General features: G+C 46.2%; 1 pseudogene; it reads right to left on the reverse strand.

Moving 5' to 3' along the window:
* Positions 1-3,371: 3,371 nt before the first annotated feature.
* Positions 3,372-4,109, reverse strand: LOC102468493 (protein NipSnap homolog 3A-like; annotated as a pseudogene).
* Between the last annotated feature and the right edge of the window lie 2,684 nt (positions 4,110-6,793).

Consider the following 6,793-nt stretch of genomic DNA (forward strand, 5'->3'; position numbering starts at 1 on the left):
CTAGCTATCAGGGAGTGCCACCAACAGCCTCAGCTAGGATGGTGGCTCAAACTGGTGGTCAAAAGCTGGCTGCCTGCATGCTAAAATCCCATTGTTGGTTTCCTGTTGTTATTTAGAACATTTGAAAACTCAGCTGGCAGCATTAAACCTTGGACTATTTCATGTTGGAAACAAAGGCTTTCTGGGTGCTCACAAAAACTGCCCCAACTTGTGCCCGTGCCCTTGTGACAACAGCTGGCTGGGGCTGAGAAGCAGTGTGTCGGCTCCCTGCTTGGCCATGCAGCCCACCACAGACGCTGCCCCTCCCTATTGCCTCACACGCCGGCCTCAGGTCACCTGTGTGACCCTTGTAGCTTCAGTACTTGCTATCCTGGCAGTAAACCAAGGTAACAGAGGTGCGTGGGAAGGGAAAAGTACGGGGGCCAACCAGTGGCTTAGTGGTTAGGGCAGCTGGATCCCACATGGCTGACCACACGGTGCAAGTCTTGGACCTGGAGGCCTGAAAGACATGCTTGTGTGCGTGCATGTCCCAAATCCTGAGAGGAGACATGGAGAAGGGATTATAGGGTAACCATCCACCATAGGGGTGCTTTCTCACTGTCTCTCTCTCTCTCTCTTTGGAGAGCACATGAGCCCTCCAGCAAATTACAAAAAAAAAAAGAGTAGCCTACTATGAAATAATAAAGGAGACGGGAGGTCCTGTTGACAGTTTCGGTGACTGATGTGGGAGATAAAGAGGAAGACGACCGAGAAACAACTGAAGAAGATACATTGTTTCTAGTTAGGGAAACCAGGCTGCTGGTAGTGACCTCCGAAAGAGGAAGCAGGTGCAAACCTTTCCCCAAACACAGCTGACAAGTTTATCAGGGCTCTGCTGAGGCAGCAGCACACAGGGCCCGGTGATGCCCCAGAGCAGGCAGGGCCAGGGTGAATGTGTGACCCTTTCTCCTCTCTTTTCTCAGTTTGCGTTCAGGTGAGAACATTATCAAAGACTTAAACTTTATTTATTTTGCTAGAGGGTGTGTGTGCTCGCCAGAAAGAGGCAGGGAGAGAAGGAGGGAGAAAGCACCCACATGGGGAATGGTCACACCGCAATCCCTCTTCCATCTCTCCATCCTTTGGGGGTTTGCAGCACACGCCCATGTGCCAGTATGTTTTCCAAGCCACTGAGGCTGGGCTCAAACCATGCGGTTGGCCGTGTGGGATCCCACTGCCTTAACCGTCAGACCTTGGACCGCCCTAAAACGTTGACTATCAGTCTGGCCTGGTGCAAGGGCAGGGAAGCATGACTAGGGAAAGGAGGAGGGGAAGTTCCCTCTCTTTGTTCCTGCTGTCCACTGTCTTCTGTCAGCAGCAAGATGAGACTGCCAAGGCCTAACCCTGGGCTCAGCCTTGCTTGGCTGGCCCCTGACCATTTGGCAAGGCAAAGGTGATTTGGGCAGGCAGGCTGATGATTAGGGACACTCATTTTTTTCTCATGAGATTTCACTAAGTCTTAAGACTATTTTGACCAAAATGGTGTTCCCTGTATGTGAGGCAGCACTGCCACCCAGAGGAATTATGGGACACTACAGCCTTATTCTTCCAATGAGGGAAGAGAGGGCAGATCACTTGAGAGAACACGGAATGGAGGGGTGGAGGGGTGGGAGGCTTCTTATCAGCCTCGGGAGCAATCTCAAGGCCTGAAGGCAAAATGGGCAAAAAGAGTGGATTTTGGAGCTTCTTAACTCTTTCCTCAAATTATGCTCAAAACCTCCCAACAGCTCATTGCACACAGAGTAAAAGTTGAAATCATTGGGAACCAGCAGTTAGCGTAATGGCTATGTTGCTAGACTCCCACGTAGTTGACCGCGGTTCGTGTCCTGGACCCGGTGGCTTAAAACTCATGCCAGGTGCGTGTGCGTGCGTGCGTGCGTGCGTGCCCAAGATCCCGAGAGGAGAATGGAGGAGAAGGGATTGCGGCGTGACCATCCCCTCTGGGGGGTGATTTCTCGCTTTCTGTCTCTATGTCTCTCTCTGTCTGGCGAGCGCACGCGCCCTGTAGCGAAAACCTCTCCAAAAAAAAAAAAAAGTTGCAATCATTGGGGCCAGCAGATGGCAGAGCAGTTATGACTTTGGACTCTCCCACATTGTGGAAGGCAGTTTGAGTCCTGGACCCGGTGCCTTGAAACTCATGTCAGGCATGTGCGTGTAACATGCCCAAGATCCCAGGAGAAGAAAGGAGGAGAAGGGACTGCAGTGGGGCCGTCATCCCTGGGAGTGATTTCTCACTCTTCCGCACCCCCCACCCCCACCTCAGGCAAACTCACATACTTTATGGCAAAAAAACTTTATATATAAAAAAAAGTTGAAATCATTGTAAAGGCCCATAAGACCCTCCAAGATTTATCCTTACTATGGGGGCAGCAGGTAGCACAGTGGTTGGGGTGCTGGACTCCCACATGGCTGACCACAGTTTGATTCCCAGACACAGCAGCTTAAAACTAACACTGGGCACGTGTGAATATGTGCCTAAAATCTGAGAGTAGAAAGGAAGAGAAGGGATTGTGGTGTGGCCCTCTCCTAGGGGTGGGGTTGGTGGTGATTTCTCTGTTACTTATTCTAGCACAAGTGCCCTGTAACAAAAAAATCTCTCTCTAAAAAAAGAAAACAAACTTTTATTTTTTACAAAAGACAATAGTTTTTATTTCTACTAGAAAAAGCATCACTTTCTTGGGGTGACCAGCAGTTGGTATACTGGCTATGTTGCTGGACTCCCACATAGTTGACCGGGGTTTGAGTCCCGGACCCAGTGGCTTAAACTCAATGCCAGGCACCTGTGCATGCGTGCCCAAGATCCCAAGAGGAGAATGGAGGAGGAGGGATTGTGGCGTGGCCATGCCCCCTGGGGGGTGATTTCTCACCTTTTGTCTGTCTGTCTGGTAAGCGCACGCGCCCTGTGGCAAAAACCTCTCAAAAAAACCAAAAAACAAAAAAACAAAAACCAAGAAACTTGGGACTGGCAGTTAGCACGGTAGTTAAGGTGCTGGACTCCCACATGGCCTACCAAGTTTCAAGTCCTGAACCTGTGGCTTGAAAAATCACACTGCACGTGTAGGTGTGTGCCCAAAATTCCAGGAGGAGAGCGGAGGAATAGGAATTGCAGTGTAGCCATCCCTCCTGAGGGGTGATTTTTCACTTTCTCTCTGGTGAACACACTTATGACAAAAGCATATTAAAAAAGAAAAAAGAAAAGAAAAAACCCACTACAAGAAACTTAGTGAATTAACTTACCATCTCCTTCAAATGAAGACCCGCTTGGGGGAATTTAAGCACCATTTACAGGCATATCTCATAGCAGTTAATGAAATGCGTGATTTTTCCGTAGAAAACTACTTCAATGGTGAAAATGAAGTAGGAATCAGAAGCACGTTCTGCTGAGAAACCATGTAGTTGACACTCTCCCGAACAGCTGCCACAGCTCCAGGATCCTCATGAGACTGATGTCTCCCAGCTGCACGACTATCTGCATTCTCGTTCCACCACAGAACGTGAACTGTGTTGAGTGCTCTGTAGTGTGTGTGGAAAACACCGACTAATTTCGTGTAGCCTAGATGAACATGTGCATGAATTGCCCTTTTAAATGCATCACCCCACGCAGCTGGCCCACCAGGTTTCATCTGAAAAATGACCAGTTCATAGACTCCTTCTTTTGGAGGCTTTTCTATTTTGCACCATGGTACCAGATAAGTAATCTCATTCTACTTATCAATGAGAGCCAAATTTGGTGTAAGAGCTTGTTGCCATTCCTTATCTTTTGCTATGGCTTTCCCAACTTCAGTTCCATGAGTGAAAAAATTATCATATTTCCAAATATGAAACACTTTATTAATTCTGCCTTCAAATTCTGTACTCCAGAATCCAACCAATTCAGAGTGAGCTGTCTGAAGATGAATGACTTTCTTAATACTTTCCAGGAGCTCATTCATTTTTGAAGGTTTAAGGCAGCAAGTACGAATTCATAGTGTTCCATCAGGTTGCCTGGGACCCGTAGCAAAAGATGAACACACCTGAGGGGCGAGCGTCTGCGCGGCTAGAGCCCTAGTCACGCAGCTTTGCAGGGCCAGCATGGCGGGCCTTGGCACGCTGAGAGGGTAGCCAGCAGTGTTTTCTCCGAGATGCCCTCTAGGGCTTCCAGACTGGACACCACAATACGGTTTTCCAAAGCTTGCATGCAATGTGTGAATATCTTAGAGATTTTTGCTGTAGAGCACATGCACTCACCAGAGAGACAGAGACAGACAGACAGACACAAAGTGAGAAATCACCCTTCCCTCTGGGAGGGAGATGGCCACGCTGCAATCCCTTCTCCTCCATTCTCCTCTCAGGATTTTGGGCATGCATGTACACATGCCCCGCGTGAGTTTTAGTCACTGGGTCTGGGACTTGAACCATGGTCAAGTATGTGGAAGTCCAGCTATATAACCGTAATGCCATCTGCTGGTCCCAAATACTGAGGATATTACCAGATTCAACATTTTCAACAGAAAACATTACATTGTCTTGTGCACTTTCAATATTTGTTCCGAGTTTTTTTTTTAAGATATATATGGAGATATAGGTGCATATGTATAGATGGTTGATGTAGATGATATAGATTCAAGTGATTGGCAATGCCCTTTCACTCTGTTGTGGTATACCTATTTCTTTTATTTTCATGTAGGCCACTCAGGACCTACTGCTTCTTTTTTGTTCAAAGAATTATTTTATTCATCATTATCATTTTTCAATCTGACCAGAAAAGGGAAGTGAGAAAGCAAGCGGCTAAGTCCAGGATTTGAACTGCAGCTGGCCATGTGGAAGTTCAGTCCTTAACCAACATGTCACCTGCTGGCCTTGCATGTCTGCTTCTTGAGTCTCATAGATAGGCTTGCTTCCATGCTTTCCTGGACCACCTCGCTAGGGTTGCACTCAGGTCTGGAGAGCTTCTCTGACTCAGACAGGCTACTGTAGATACCAGGGAACACTGAGGGGTAGGGGGTTAGGGAGGGAATCAGGAAAAATAATGAACAGACACAGAATGCTTGTAAATAAAGTAAATGTTATAGAACAAGAATGCATGTAAACTAAAACAGTTTATCCCCACTACCCTTCCTGCTACTTCTCCTCCCTAACATTCACATCTCAATCCCTTCCCTGTTCCCCATCCTACCGTGATCTGGGGCACACAGGTGTACATGTGCCCAGCGTATTTTGCAAGCCTCCAGGGCCAAAATTCAAACTGCCGTCAGGTGGGATCGGCTTCCTTAACTGCGAGGTTACAAGGCTGGTCCAAGTTGCTTTCAATTCTTTTTGAGACATACCTAGAGGTGTATTTTAAAATTTTCTGGGGACTCGCTGTCTTGTTTTCCATTGCACATGCACCATATTTCATTCCCACCAGTGCAGACAGACTCGTTTCTCATTTGTGCCAACACGTCTGTTATTTCCTGCTTTTCATAACAGTGATTCCAATGAGTGTGTTTGTCTTGAATTTCAGAACTGAAACCAGTGTGTTTAAAGTAACTGAGTGTAGTTTGGTAACTCATTTAGAAGTTAAGCGTTCTGGGGCCAGCAGGTGGCATGGTGGTTAAGGGCACCCACATGGCGACCGTGGTTCAAGTCCTGGGCCTGGCGGCCTGCCTTCTCACTTTTTCTCTCTCTTTCTGGCTCTGTCCCTCTTTGGTCAAATTAAAATAAATCAATCAATAAAATTAATAAAATAATTCTTTAAAAAAAAGAAGTTAAGTGTTCTATGTTGTTTGTTAAATGCACATATCCGAAGTTTCCAAGTTGGAAATAGTCTTAACACCATGAATTATATGGCCATATAGTAATTACTTTGTTAAAATTTGAAATAAAGTGCCTCATTATGAACAAGAAATGGCAACTTGAGCTTTAAGGGAAGACTTCCCTTGACCTTTGAGCCCTTCAGATAAGTAAGACTTTACCTAGGAAATATTAGGTCATCGGGGAAGTCATGACGCATCTTCCTATGTTTTTCTATGCAAAAATGTGTCTTCACTTTTCTGAAGACCCAAAAGCATTCCATGCAGAAGAGGAAATGGCACATATTCAAAGACTCAAAGTCATAGGTAAGTAGAAAGAAAAATGAGAAAATTCAGTATCACTGAAGGTGGCAGGCAATGAGGCTAGTGATTTCCAAGGTGGGATTTCATCTAAAATATTAGTTTTCTTTTTTTTTTTTTAAAGAGACATTTTTGCTATAAGGTGTGTGTGCTTACTGGAGAGACAGAGAGACAGAAAGCAATAAATTACACCTCCCCCCCACCCCCAAGAGGGATGGTTATGCTGCATCGCCTTCTCCAGTCTCCTCTTGGAATCTTGGGTATGCATGCACACACGCCCAGTGTGAGGTTTAAGCTGCTGGGTCCAGGATCCAAACCACAGTCAACTACATGGGAGTCCAGCGCTGTACCCATTATGCCATTTGCTAGTCCCAATAGTTTTCTTTATAATCTTCTAAAATGTGACTTCATTTCCTGTTCATTGTTCTTGGGTGCTTAAGAGCTATGCTGTTTCCTGGTGGAGCTGATTAAGACCTAACTTGACCCCCTCGTTCTTGTCAGGAAATGAAACACAAGGGCTGTGATGACATAACTCAAATTCCTACAGCTCAGAGGCGGAGCCAGAACTGAAATTAAACCTGGAGTTCCCTCTACTGTTCCAGCATAACTCTACCATGTCTCCCCGCACCTTAAGCCTTTGAGAGTTACAAGACCAAGACAAAGAATCACATAGTGATTCATAAAGA

This window comes from Tupaia chinensis, unplaced genomic scaffold (genome assembly GCF_000334495.1).
Source record: "Tupaia chinensis unplaced genomic scaffold, TupChi_1.0 Scaffold000407_4, whole genome shotgun sequence".
NCBI lineage: Eukaryota > Metazoa > Chordata > Mammalia > Scandentia > Tupaiidae > Tupaia > Tupaia belangeri.